Below are 14,754 nucleotides of genomic sequence, written 5' to 3' on the forward strand. Positions count from 1 at the left end.
TGGTGTAGGCTGTGTCTCCCCAAAATTACTGTGTTAAATCCTGATGCTCCATGTGATGGTATTAGGTTGGACCTTTGGGAGGTGACTAGGGCATGAGGGTAGAGCCCCTGATGGGCTTGGTGACCTTACAAAAGAGACCCTAGAGATCTCCCTTGCCCCTTTGTGTATGTGATGGCAGACAGCAGTAAGTCATCCGTCTATGAACCAGGAAGGGGGTCCTCCTGCTGGTGCCCAGATCTTGGACTTATAGCCTCCAGAACTGTGAGCAGTTCTTGTCTATAAGCCACCCAGTATTTGGTTTTCTGTCACAGCAGCTCAGCTCAAGTGGACCAAGACCCAGTAGTTACTCAGATTTATCAGGCAGCAAAACACCACGTGTGTACGTGCTGGGAAACTGGTTGCTCTGTGTGTATGTTTCATATATGAGATATAAAAATCTTACAGTAACTTCTTCAAGGTTAGGCACTATCATCATTTTACAGATGGGGCCACTTGAGTGACTAGTAAGACTCATACCTGTGCTTTAGGAAGCTGAGCTTGCACTGAGCAGCTTAGACAAGGCTGTCCAGTAGAACCTTGGGGGACGAGGGACGTATTCTGTCTGTGCTGCCCAATGCACTAGCTACATGTGGTTTCTAAGCACCCAAAATGGTCCTTGGGGCTGAGGAACTGAATTTTTAATTTTGTTTCATTGTAATAAAAATAGCTCCATGTGGCCTGTAGCTGCTGTGGCAGATAGTGCGGACAAGGCCTTAGCATAACCTAACCTGGGTGGTTGTCTGTCTCATTGGTCTTCTATAAACTGTACAGGTAAGTCTTAATGCCATGTATTTGTCAGTAGATAGGGTGCATTCCGGGCCAAGAGGAGTAACCCCACATCCAAGGAGCGGCAGCTGTGCGGGCTCTGGAGGGCCGAGAGGAGCTACTCCACATTCAAGGTCAGGAGGGGCAGCTGTGAGGAAATAGCCCCTGTCCAAGGTAAGGAGCAGCAAACACTTCAGTATTCTTGCCTTGAGAACCCCATGAACAGTATGAAAAGGCAAAATGATAAAATACTGAAAGAGGAACTCCCCGGGTCGGTAAGTGCCCAATATGCTACTGGAGATCATTGGAGAAATAACTCCAGAAAGAATGAAGGGATGGAATCAAAGCAAAAACAATACCCAGCTGTGGATGTGACTGGTGACAGAAGCAAGGTCCGATGCTGTAAAGAGCAATATTGCATGGGAACCTGAAATGTCAGGTCTATAAATCAAGGCAAATTGGAAGTGGTCAAAGAGGAGATGGCAAGAGTGAACGTTGATATTCTAGGAATCAGTGAACTAAAATGGACTGGAATGGGTGAATTTAACTCTGATGACTATTATATCTACTACTATGGGCAGGAATCCCTTAGAAGAAATGGAGTACCCATCATGGTCAACAAAAGTGTCTGAAATGCAGTACTTGGATGCAATCTCAAAAATGACAGAATGATCTCTGTTCGTTTCCAAGGCAAACCATTCAATATCATGGTGATTCAATCCTACGCTCCAACCAGTAATGCTGAAGAAGCTGAAGTTGAACGGTTCTGTGAAGATCTACAAGACCTTTTAGAACTAACACCCAAAAAAGATGTCCTTTTCATTCTAGGGGACTCAAATGCAAAAGTAGGAAGTCAAGAAACACCTGGCTGCTAAGTCACGGTACTCGTGTCCGAATCTGTGCGACTCCACAGATGGCAGCGCACCTGGCTCCCCTGTCCCTGGGATTCTCCAGGCAAGAACACGAGTGGGTTGCCATTTCCTTCTCCCGTGAATGAAAGTGAAAGTGAACTCGCTCAGTCGTGTCCAACTCTTTGCAACCCCATGGACTGTAGCCTACCAGACTCCTCCGTCCATGTGATTTCCCAGACAAGACTACTGGAGTGGGTTGCATTGCCTTCTCCAAAGAAACACCTGGAGTAACAGGCAAATTTGGCCTTGGAGTATAGAATGAAGCAGGGCAAAGACTAATAGAGTTTTGCCAAGAGAATGTACTAGTCATAGCAAACACCCTCTTCCAACAACACAAGAGAAGACTCTACACATGGACATCACCAGATGGTCAACACCGAAATCAGATTGATTATATTCTTTGCAGCCAAAGATGGAGAAGCTCTACAGTCAGCAAAAACAAGACCAGCAGCTGACTGTGGCTCAGATCATGAACTCCTTATTGCCAAATTCAGACTTAAATTGAAGAAAGTAGGGAAAACCACTAGACCATTCAGGTATGACCTAAATCAAATCCCTTATGATTATATAGTAGAAGTGAGAAGTAGATTTAAGGGACTAGATCTGATAGACAGAATGCCTGATGAACTATGGACAGAGGTTTGTGACATTGTACAGGAGACAGGGATCAAGACCATCCCCATGGAAAAGAAATGCAGAAAAGCAAAATGGCTGTCTGAGGAGGCATTACAAACAGCTGTGAAAAGAAGAGAAGCGAAAAGCAAAGGAGAAATAAAAAGGAGATATAAGCATCTGAAGGCAGAGTTCCAAAGAATAGCAAGGAGAGATAAGAAAGCCTTCTTCAGCGATCAATGCAAAGAAATAGAGGAAAAGAACAGAATGGGAAAGACTAGAGATCTCTTCGAGAAAATGAGAGATACCAAGGGAACATTTCATGCAAAGATGGGCTCGATAAAGGACAGAAATGGTATGGACCTAACAGAAGCAGAAGATATTAAGAAGAGGTGGCAAGAATACACAGAAGAACTGTACAAAAAAGATCTTCATGACCCAGATAATCACGACTGCATGATCACTCACCTAGAGCCAAACATCCTGGAATGTGAAGTCAAGTGGGCCTTAGGAAGCATCACTACGAACAAAGCTAGTGGAGGTGATGGAATTCCAGTGGAGCTATTTCAAATCCTGAAAGATGATGCTGTCAAAGTGCTGCACTCAATATGCCAGCACATTTGGAAAACTCAGCAGTGGCCACAGGACTGGAAAAGGTCCGTTTTCATTGCAGTCCCAAAGAAAGGCACTGCCAAAGAATGCTCAAACTACCGCACAATTTCACTCATCTTACACGCTAGTAAAGTAATGCTCGAAATTCTCCAAGCCAGACTTCACCAATACGTGAACCGTGAACTTCCTGATGTTCAAGCTGGTTTTAGAAAAGGCAGAAGAACCACAGATCAAATTGCCAACATCTGCTGGATCATTGAAAAAGCCAATGAGTTCCAGAAAAACAACTATTTCTGCTTTATTGACTATGCCAAAGCCTTTGACTGTGTGGCTCACAATAAACTGTTCTGAAAGAGATGGGAATACCAGACCACTTGACCTGCCTCAGAAACCTATATGTAGGTCAGGAAGCAATAGTTAGAACTGGACATGGAACAACAGATTGGTTCCAAATAGGAAAAGGAGTACGTCAAGGCTGTATATTGTCACCATGCTTATTTAACTTCTATGCAGAGTACATCATGAGGAATGCTGGGATGGAGGAAGCACAAGCTGGAATCAAGATTGCCAGATGAAATATCAATAACCTCAGATATGCAGATGACACCACCCTTATGGTGGAAAGTGAAGAGGAACTAAAGAGCCTCTTGATGAAAATGAAAGAGGAGAGTGAAAAAGTTGGCTTAAAGCTCAACATTCAGAAAACGAAGATCATGGCATCTGGTCCCATCACTTCATGGCAAATAGTTGGGGAAATAGTGGAAACGGTGTCAGACTTTATTTATTTATTTATTTATTTTGGCTCCAAAATCACCACAGATGGTGATTGCAGCCATGAAATTAAAAGACACTAACTCCTTGGAAGGAAAGTTATGACCAACCTAAACAGCGTATTCAAAAGCAGAGACATTACTTTGCCAACAAAGGTCCGTCTAGTCAAGGCTATGGTTTTTCCTGTGGTCATGTATGGATGTGAGAGTTGGACTGTGAAGAAAGCTGAGCTCTGAAGAATTTATGCTTTTGAACTGTGGTGTTGGAGAAGACTCTTGAGAGTCCTTTGGAATGCAAGGAGATCCAAACCGTCTATCCTCAAGGAGATCAGTCCTGGGTGTTCATTGGAAGGACTGATGCTGAAGCTGAAACTCCAATACTTTGACCATCTGATGCGAAGGGCTGACTCATTTGAAGACCCTGATGCTGAAAAAGATTGAGGGTGGGAGGAGAAGGGGACGACAGAGGATGGGATGGCTCGATGGCATCACCAAGTCGATGGACATGAGTTTGGGTAAACTGCGGGAGTTGGTGATGGACAGGGTGGCCTGGTGTGCTGCGGGTCATGGGGTCAGAAAGATTTGGACACGACTGAGCCACCAAACTGAACTGACATGGTCCAGAGGTTGAAGGTGGACTTGCTGGGACAGGGCATTTAAGCAGAGTCCTGAAGCGGGAGGAGGACTAGTGAAGTGAAGAGAGGCAGAAGAAACAGCATGTGCAAAGGCCCTGGGGTGAGGAAGCACATAGGTTGTTATGTTAGAGAAACTGGAGGGTGGGCAGTGAGGGTGGCAAAGAAGGAGAGTTGGGCAGGATGAAGTTTGATCTCAACAACCATCTCAGGCAATATAATTAATCGTCAGTGTTAGCGTACTCAGGCCAGAGGGGACCAGTGAGAGCTACACCTGCTTGTGTCCTGTATCCTCCAACACGCACTCCCACTTTGTATTTCTCTGTTTTAATTCTCTCACAGACCTCTGTGTAAGATCAGCTCTTTTCAGTAAAGACTTTAACTTCCTCATGGGGGCTTGCCTGGTTGCTCAGTAGTAAAGAATCTGCCTGCCAATGCACGAGATACAGGAGACTCAGGTTCAGTCCCTGGATTGGGAAGATCCCCTGGAGGAGGAAATGGTAACCCACTCCACTGTTCTTGCTTGGAGAAGTCCTTGGACAGAGAAGGCTGCCAGTCTAGGGTTCATAGGGTCACAAAGAGTCAGACAGGGCAAAGCAACTGATCATAAGCATGAACTTCCTCATGCCACATATTTGTGATCTATCAGAGAGCCCTCCATGCACTGTTAGTTACAGGGATTTCCATTTGTAGTTACAATTGATGTCTATGGGGCTGCCCATTGGCTTCTGAAAACGATAGTCCTCTCTGACAGAGTCATTGCCTGTGGACCAGATCTCTGCAGCAGAGAAGGCGAGGGGGTAGTACACAGAGCCCTGTGTTTTAGGGGATCCTCTGTAAGCAAAGCAACAACATAATATATATTCTGTTCTGGCAAAACAAGTTTGGGTGCCATGACAGTAGGTCAAGGTCCTGTGTATATGTGTGTGTGTGAGAGAGAGAGCGAGAGCGCACGCAAGTGAGCAGTGGCAGGGGTTACACGGAAAGGACAGAGTGCCAGCCATTCACCATGTGCTTTTAGAGGCTTGAAGGACGTTGTACATGGGGAGTCTGGAGACAGTTGACACAGGTACCTTGAGCTAATGGTTTCCATTATTGTACATGAGGAATCTAATTGGAAACTAACCATCTCTTAGCAAGAAATCATTTCAGCTCTTCATGTCCTAACAGGCGACTCATCTCTGCCTTCATGCCCTGTCATGCAGGGTGTGGTGGTCAGGCTTCAGATCTCCACCTTTAAAATAGGCTCATTGCCCCCTTTAGGACCTCTTTAAGGGGCTGTCACAGGGAGTGAGTGTGACCTCCACCACAGTGACCCCAGGAAAGGGCAAAGGCACTGCGGGTCTGACTAGACACACCTGTCAAATCATGATTCTGAACTGCCTCGTCTCCCTGAGATTCCATCACAGTCAGTAGGAAAAGTATCTGGCATGATACTTTATACAAGATAGAAATTTTAGACAAAGTAACACCTAGGGTATTTTCCACAACAGTGATAGAAAACATTGGCTCAGACAGGAATGGATCATCTCCCATAACTGAAGGCTCTCAGAAGGGGAGGTGTGATGAGGCGTAGTACATCAGGGTCGCCTCTGTCTTCTCCATGATCAGTTTTACCCATAGCCTGACAGCAAGATGGGTGCTGCTGTCCCAGATATCCTGTCCACTCCTCGTCCAGTCCCGAGGACCTAAGTCTGTTAAGGAACAGTAGGACCCTGGGCAAGAGGATCACACAGATGGGTACACACAGATGGGTACTTTCTGGGGGATCCCCCTTGCCTGCTGGGAGGCCAGACAGAGGGGTTGGAGTGGTCAGGACCCTGCTCGCAGGATGCATGCCAGCTTACCAACAATCAGGGCAGAGAGAGATGGACTGCTACCTTGCTGTACTTCCCAGCCCAAAATGCATACCAGATGGGGTTTCCAGTACCAGCAGCAACTAGGCACTGAATCTGGGGTGGATGGGGCCTGGGAGAAGACTCGATCTAGCTGCACAGAGACAGCCTGGTGGGCTGGGGTGTGATATGGTTTGAACCTTGGAGCCCATCGTTAGCATGGGAATGACAAGTGTGGTCCTCCACTGGAGCCCATTGTCAGTGTATTAACAGTGGGGCACAGGTCCAGCAGAAGCAGGGGTTGCTGGCATGCACATCTGGGTGGTGCCTCAGAAACACACGTCTTACATGGACAGCCCCTGGGGAGGAATATGCAGCAGTTCCTTTCCTGGCAGGAGTGCTTTGGTTCTGCCCACCCCTTACCACTGTTTAGAACTGGATCTGGGATGATCAGGTCCTGGGAGAGACCTGCTATAGAGGCGGCCAGGTCCCATGCGGCAGCACAACTACCTTGGTCCCTGTAGCCACAGTGCCCTGGCCCCCAGCACCAGCCCAGGACGAGGTGTAGGAGAAACACAATGGAGAAAAGGATGTGACCTTGGGCTGCTTCCACGTTTCCATGGACTACAGCACAGCTGGTAAATGGGACCTCAGTTGCTTCAGCACTCACCTCCTTTGGGACAGAGCATGCAGTCAAAGGCAACAGAATGTTATTTAATCCATCCATCAGGGCTTATACTCCAACAACTGGGGAGCAGACCCTGCCCCTGACAGGGCTGTGATGGCTATGGAACAGAGAGGAGCCCCTGCCCAATAACCAGTGCTGGCTCTTGATATCACAGCATTATTTACACCCACTGTTGAGTGGAACCTAGATGGCTCAGAGGTAAATGATCCATGTGCAGTGCCGGTGATGCAGGAGATACAGGTTCCATCCTTGAGTTGGCAAGATCCCCTGGAGGAGGAAATGGCAACCCACTCCAGTATACCTGCCTGAAAAACCCCATGGACAGGAGCCTGGTGGGCTATAATCCTTGAGGTCGCAAAAAGTCGAACATGACTGACCAACTGAGCACAGCACATCACATGGGAAACAGCCAGCACACACTGACAAAATCAAAAATATTGGACTCACGCAGTCTACACCAAGATGCTCCCACAGAAAAACACCCGTTCAAGGACCATAATAGATAATTTTCTCCTAAAGTTATACAGGCAGAGAAAGTAAAATGAAAAATCAGAGGAATCACTCTCAATTAAAAGAAAAAGAAAAATCCCATGAAAGAACAAATAATGAAACAGATCTCACCAGTCTACAAGACACTGAGCTCAAAAAAGAGGTAATAAAAATGCTGAAGGAAATAAAGATTTTAAATAGAAATGCAGATCACTCTAACAAGAAACTAGAAACTATAAAAAGGAACCAATCAAACTTAGACAACTCGACTGCTGAGATAAAAACCAATCCAGAAGCAGTTAATACAAACTAAGTAACACAGAAGAACAAGTAAGTGATCTGGAAAATAGAATAATGGAAATCACCCAATCAGAACAGCACACAAAAAGGCAAATGAAAACAAATGAAAGCAACATATGAGATTTGTGGGATAATATAAAGCATGAAAAATACAGGTACCAGAAGGAGAAAAGCCCGAAGAGGATCAAAAATGTATTTGAAGAAATGATGGCTGAAAAATTTCCAAACTTCAAGAAGGAAATAGCTATTCAGGTGCAGGAAGTACAGAGGGTCCCAAATAAGATGAACCCAAACAGTCCCACACTAAGACATAAATATTATAATTAAAATAAAGAGTTGATATAATTAAACTTAAAGAGAGGATTCTAAAGGCAGCAGAAGCAGGGACAGAGGATGAGATGGTTGGATGGCATCACCAACTCAGTGAACACAAGTTTGAGCAAACTCCAAGAGATAGTGAGGGGCAAGGAAACCTGATGTGCTACAGTTCATGGGGTTGCAAAGAGTTGGACCCGACTTAATGACTGAACAAAGGTAGCAAAAGAAAAACAATGGGTCAGTCACACGAGAACCTTCATAAGACTATCAGCTGATTTCTCTGCAGAAATTTTGCAGGCCAGAATGGAGTGGCATGATATATTCAAAGTCCTGAAAGAGGAAAACCCACAACCAAGGATACTCTGCCCAGGAAGATTATCATTTAGCATAGAGAGAAAGAATTTCTCAGAAAAGCAAAAGCTAGAAGAACACAACAGTACTAAACCTATTCTAAAAGAAATATTGAAAGGTGTTTTCTAAATAGAAAAGGAGCAAGATTCCATAGAAAAGGGAAAATCACATAGGAAAGGCAAATATAGGAAACTATTGAAGATCACTTTAAAAAGTCAGTTGTTTAGTCACTAAGTTGTGTTGAACTCTTTTGCAACCCCATGGACTGTAGCCCACCAGGCTCCCCTATCCATGGGATTTCCCAGGCAAGAATACTAGAGTGGGTTTGCCATATCCTTCTTCAGGAGATCTTCCCAACCCAGGGATCAAACCCGGGTCTCCTGCGTTGGGAGATGAATTCTTTACTACTGAGCCACCAGTTGTTCAGTCACTCGGTTGTGTCTGACTCTTTGCGACCCCATGAATGGCAGCATGCCAGGCTTCCCTGTCCTTCACCATCTTCCTGAATATGCTCCAACTCATGTCCATTGAGTCAGTGATGCCATCCAACCATCTCATCCTCTGTCCCCTTCTCTTCCTGCCCTCAATCCTTCCCAGCATCAGGGTCTTTTCCAATGATTTGGCTCTTCACATCAGGTGGCCAAAGTATTGTAGCTTCAGCTTCAGCATCAGATCATTCAATGAATATTCAGGGTTGATTTCCTTTAGGATGGACTGGTTTGATCTCCTTGCTGTCCAAGGGACTCTCAAGAGTCTTCTCCAATACCACAGTTCGAAAGCATCAATTCTTTGGCACTCAGCCTTCTTTATGGTCCAGCTGTTACAATGGAAAAAATCATACCTTTGGCTGTCTGGAACTTTGTCAGCAAAGTATGTCTCTGCTTCTTAATACACTATCTAGGTTTGTCAGAGCTTTTCTTCCAAGGAGCAAGTGTCTTTTAACTTTATGGCTTCAGTCACTGTCCACAGTGATTTTTGGAGTCTAAGGAAATAAAGTCTGTCACTGTTTCCATTTTTTTCCTCTTCTGTTTGCCATGAAGTGATGGGACCAGATGCCATGATCTTAGTTTTTTGAATGTTGAGTTTTAGGCCAGCTTTTTCACTCTCCTCTTTCACCTTCATCAAGAGGCTCTTTAGTTCCTCTTGCTTTCTGCCACTAGAATGCTATCATCTGCATATCTGAAGTTGTTGATATTTCTCCCCAGAACCTTGATTCCAGCTTGTGATTTATCCAACCAGGCATTTCACATGATGTATTCTGCATAGCAGTTAAATAAGCACCGTGACAACATATAGCCTTGTTGTACTCCTTTCCCCAAATTTGAGCCAGTCCTTTGCTCCATGTCCAGTTCTAACTGTTGTTTATTGTCCTGCATACAGATTTCTCAGGCGGCAGGTAAGGTGGTCTGGTATCCCCATCTCTTGAAGAATTTTCCAAAGTTTGTTGTGATCCACATAGTCAAAGGCGTTAGCATAGTCAATGAAGTAGAAATAGATGTTTTTCCAGAATTCCCTTGCTTTCTCTATGATCCAACAAATGTTGGCAAATTTTATCTCTGGTTCCTCTGCCTTTTCTAAATCCACTTTGTGCATCTGAAAGTTCTCTCTGCATCAGGAAGTATATCTGTCTCCTGAGAAAACTGTATGCAGGTCAAGAAGCAACAGTTAGAACCTTACATGAAACAACAGACTGGTTCAAAATTGGGGAAGGTATACATCAAGGTTATATACTGTTACCCTGCTTATTTAACTTCTACACAGAACATCATGCAAAATGCCAGGCTGGAGGAATCACAAGCTGGAATCAAGATTTCTGGGGAAAATATCAACAAGTCCAGATATGCAGATGATACCACTCTAATGGCAGACAGCAAGAGGAACTAAAGATCCTCTTGATGAAAGTGAAAGAGAAGAGTAAAAAAGCTGACCTGAAACTCAACATTAAAAAAAGTAAGATCATGGCATCTGGTCCCATTACTTCATGGCAAATAGAATAGGAAAAATGGAAACAGTGACAGACTTTATTTTCTTGGGCTCCAAAATCACTGCAGACAGAGACTGCAGCCATGCAATTAGTAATAAAAGATGTTTTGCTTCTTGGAAGGAAAACTATGACAAACCCAGACAGTGTATTAAAAAGCAGAGACATTACTGCTGACAAAGGCCCATCTAGTCAAAGCTATTGTTTTTCCAGTAGTCATGTGTAGATGTGAAAGTCGGACTATAAAGAAGCCTGAGCACCGAAGAATTGATGCTTTCTAATTATGATGTTAGAGAAGACTCTTGAGAGTCCTTTGGACTGCAAGGAGATCAAACCAGTCAATCCTAAAGGAAATTAACGCTGAATATTCGTTGAACGGACTGATGCTGAAGCTCCAATACTTTGGCCTCCTGATGTGAAGAGCTGACTTATTGGAAAAGACCCTGATGCTGGGAAAGATTGAGGGCAGGAAGAGAAAGGGGTGACAGAGGATGAGATGGTTGGATGGCATCACTGACTCAATGGACATGACTTTGAGCAAACTCTGGGAGATAGTGAAGGGCAGGGAAGCCTGGTGTGCTGCAGTCCATGGGGTCCTAAAGAGTCAGACATGACTAGTAGTTTGTAAAGGTGGCTCAGCTGGAGAAATATCCCCAGAGAGGCCAGTACTCCCTGCAGGGGGCAGTCACATTTGTAGAGTTCACTGTCTAACCAGGGCACTGCCTTAGGCCAACACTTGTAGCAACTGCAAGGCTTACCATGCCAGCAAACTGAAAGGCAGATGCATGTTGTTCTTTTTTTTTTTTTTTAAGGAGAGTAGTTTACAACTGCTGCGTGTGTGCATGCATGCTTAGTTGCTTCAGATGTGTCCTAATCTGCAGCCCCATGGACTGTAGCAAGCCAGGCTGCTCTGCCCACAGGCAACCATTGTCAGAGTCTGGTTACCGCACTAGGTTAGTAATTCTCATTCCTGTGCAAGTTAAAGGCAGCAAGTTGGAAACTGTGTCTTTTTAGTTTTGTATCCATTGCGCTACCCATGTCCACTATTCTATGGCTGGTCTGAGGCTGCCTGCAAGAGCCGTCAGACTCCTTTTCTTCAGCGGACCCCAAGAACTGCTGTCTGCATGTGTCAGAATGGGGCTAATGAGTGCGCTGAGCCCCCAGATCACATTTGTTCTAACAGTGGGTGGCATCCTCCCATCTCTGTGTGACCTAGAGGGAGAAGAATGAGTATGTTGGGCCCCTGGAGGGCCTGAAAAGATAGGAAGAAAGTCTGCCCTTGCAAGCAGACCCTGAGCCAGCAGCACGCCAGGACACTTCGGTCCCCTTCCTGGGAAGGGAGAGAGGCCTGCAGGACATTCCTGGTCTGCAGCAAGGCTGTGTTGTGGCCTACATGGGGATGTTTATCTTAAGCTGCATCTTTGTTTTATGTGATTTTCCAAATCCCTTTTTTTCTTTACAGTAAAAGCTTAAAGACGCACACAGATGAGATAAGAAAAGTCCATGGAGGGGCCAAAAAGAACACCAGAAGCTAAGCGTCTATGGAGAGATGCCAGATGCTGTTGCCTCTACATGTCAGAAGTTGGGATGGAAAAATTCTACATAGAGAATACTTGCCTTTGTCTTTGACCTTTTAGTTAAGAATTGAAGATAGTTTTCCTTGGTGGGGATACCATTGGCTTCTGGATATGATTGCTTTGTGCTTGGTGTTGATAAAAATGTGAGCAGGCCTGAGAGTTGTATGGTTTTCTCATTATCCAAATGCTAGCTCCTAGAGGCCACCAAGTTTGGTCTGATGCAGAGCCTCCTGTATGGATGGATGTGAGGATGAAGTAAGATCAAATATTATAGCTGTGTTCATGCTTCCTGTTCTTACTCCCACCCAGCTTATCAAACTTCCTGCCAAAATCAGGCCAACTGCTCTCCCAACGTGTCTGAAAGAACCCTTAGGACAGACATGAGAGGCTGGAGAGATGGGGATTCTTAGAATGCTAAAAGTGAGAGCTGGAAACACATCCTTCCATCTCTGCCCAAACTGGACAGTTCTTTATTAACTCATTATTAACTGGGAGATTTTTGCAGAAAGTAATGCCTGTGGCCAGCGATTTTTACTTTGGCTGGTTGAAAATTAATTCTGTTACTTCACTAACACTTTGCGGGTTCTTGCATTCAGTAGTTACCCGTGATACACCTGTAAAGTCTTCTCCAGCACCATGAGTTTCATTTTCACTTTCCATATAAGAATCAATCACTGAAGTTTTTTGTCTTTTTGTTGGCCTAATATTCACATCATCTGAATCAGAACTATGTTCTGAAGAACTGTCATCTTCTGAGACACTGGTATATATGTCTCTCAGACAATCAGAGAAAGTATCTGAATAAAATTCACTGAAACATTCTTCTTCACTCAAAATTTTGCAATGCATCATGTTTGAAAATTTAATGGTAATTAACTTATGTTTATAATATACACGAAGTTGGAACAAAAACCCAACAGAGCAAAACGTGAATGATAATGACAATCATAAGTTGTATAATAATCAGTGTTAAGCTCCAACAGCTTCACACAGTGATGTTAACTGTATCATTCTGTCAAAACATATTGTCATGTCTCAGGTCAGTAATGTGATAAGTCACTAACAGTCTCACAGCCCACTCATCTTCCTCCCTCCTTGCTCCAGAAGGGACTTAAATCAACCAATAGAAATAGACAAGTTAAAAAAAGACAATGTGAAACTGGAAAGAGGAAATGAGGGTGGGGAAGCCTGGCTGGGCACATTGGCTGATCTGAGCCTGAGTCCCCAGGGAAAGGGCCCTGACTTTTGGGGTTCCCCAAGGCTGGATCCCCATCTGTGCTGTGAATCAGCGTAGGGCCCCTGAGTTCTGCTTGGCCATTGAGTCACCCGTGCTCCTGGGGAGTTGCAGCTTTTCTTTCTTTTTTTTTCCCTTTGCATTGAACTATCTCCAAATCCTATTTAGATTCGTTATCTTGAAATAAAAAGACCAACAATCACCAAACACAGTGGAAGTGAGGAAAGTGCCCCCAATGGGCAGCATGGCCTGAACTGGATGTGAAGGCCCGCCCAGAAGCAGAGGAGAGCTAGGGGTGCTGCTGGCAGGTGGATGCTGAGGTCAGGTTCATGCAGCCTGGGAATGGGGCTAGAAGCCCAGAAAGTCCAGCTCCATTATAAATTTAATGTGAAGTGATTAAGAAGTGGTTTTAAAGCAATCAATGTCATCTACACTAGGTGTATTTTGTAACTTCACATAATTCTGTAAAATACGGTTCACTTTTCCTAGACAATCACACAGACATTAAAGGTGTATGCACAGGTGGGAGCAGCAGAGACAGGTGGATCTCTTTGCAGTGAAAGGAGAGGCATCAAAGCAGCAAAATGTCTTTGGGAAAGAGGGTGCAGGTAAACTCTCTCTTGTTTCTGTTCTTCAGTTTGATTAGTGCAATTGGCTTGCTTTATCATGATTAGCCCTGGATCATCAATAGTCTCTATTCTTTAGCTCCTCTGATCAGCACAAGAGAAGGGATTTCCAGCACTACTTACAAAAATGAATTCTTCTGTAGCATGAAACAGACATTAGCATTGACGTTGAAGACTGCAGACTTCTCAGACTACTGTTCTCAGGATCCTTTGTAGTCTCATAAATGATTGAGGAGCCAAAGACCTTTTATTCATGTGTGGTAAATGTATTCCTATTTACTGTATTAGAACTTAAAAATAATAAAAATTTTTACGTGCGTGCTGCACGCTAAGTTGCTTCAGTCATATCTGACTCTGTGACCCTATGGACTGTAGCCCGCCAGGCTCTTCTGTCTTTTGAAATCTCCAGACAAGAATATTGGAGTGGATTGCCATGCCCTCCTCCAGGGGAGATTCCTGACCCAGGGATCGAACCTGAGTCTCCTGCATTGGCAGGTGGGTTCTTTAGCACTAGTGCTATCTAAAATAACACTAATAAACCCATTACATGTTAACTCATATTTTTTACAAAATGATTTTTTACCAGTAATTATTTTGTTTGGAGAAGAGTGTCACTGTGTGCCTTTTTGCAAATCTCTTTAATGGCTGGCTTAATAAAAGATAGCTGGATTATAATATCTACTTCTGCATCCAATCTTCTGTGATAGATTTATTTTTCATTTTATTTATTTTTGGCTGCATTGAGTCTTCATTGCTGCACGCAGGCTTTCTCTAGTTGCTCTGTGCAGGCTTCTCATTGCTGCAGTTTCTCTTGTGGAGCATGGGCTCCAGGCGTGTGGGCTTCAGTAATTGCGGCATGTGGTTCAGCAGTTGGTGCTTGAGGGTTCTAAGGCACAGACTCGGTAGTTGTGGCCCACGGACTTAGTTGCATTGCTGCATACTATGGCATATGGGATCTACCCAGATTAGGGATTGAACCCAGTCTCCTGCATTGGCAGGCAGATTCTTTACCAC

General features: G+C 44.4%; 1 long non-coding RNA gene across 1 annotated transcript; it reads left to right on the top strand.

The window, feature by feature from the left end:
• The first annotated feature begins 838 nt into the window (after positions 1-838).
• On the top strand, positions 839-14,072 carry LOC138433281 (uncharacterized). The gene is made up of 2 exons (XR_011254229.1): positions 839-978; positions 11,766-14,072. It is a non-coding gene; the product is annotated as an uncharacterized lncRNA (long non-coding RNA).
• The last annotated feature ends 682 nt before the right edge of the window (positions 14,073-14,754 follow it).

The sequence above is a fragment of the Ovis canadensis genome, chromosome 2, assembly GCF_042477335.2.
Source record: "Ovis canadensis isolate MfBH-ARS-UI-01 breed Bighorn chromosome 2, ARS-UI_OviCan_v2, whole genome shotgun sequence".
Classification (NCBI taxonomy): domain Eukaryota; kingdom Metazoa; phylum Chordata; class Mammalia; order Artiodactyla; family Bovidae; genus Ovis; species Ovis canadensis.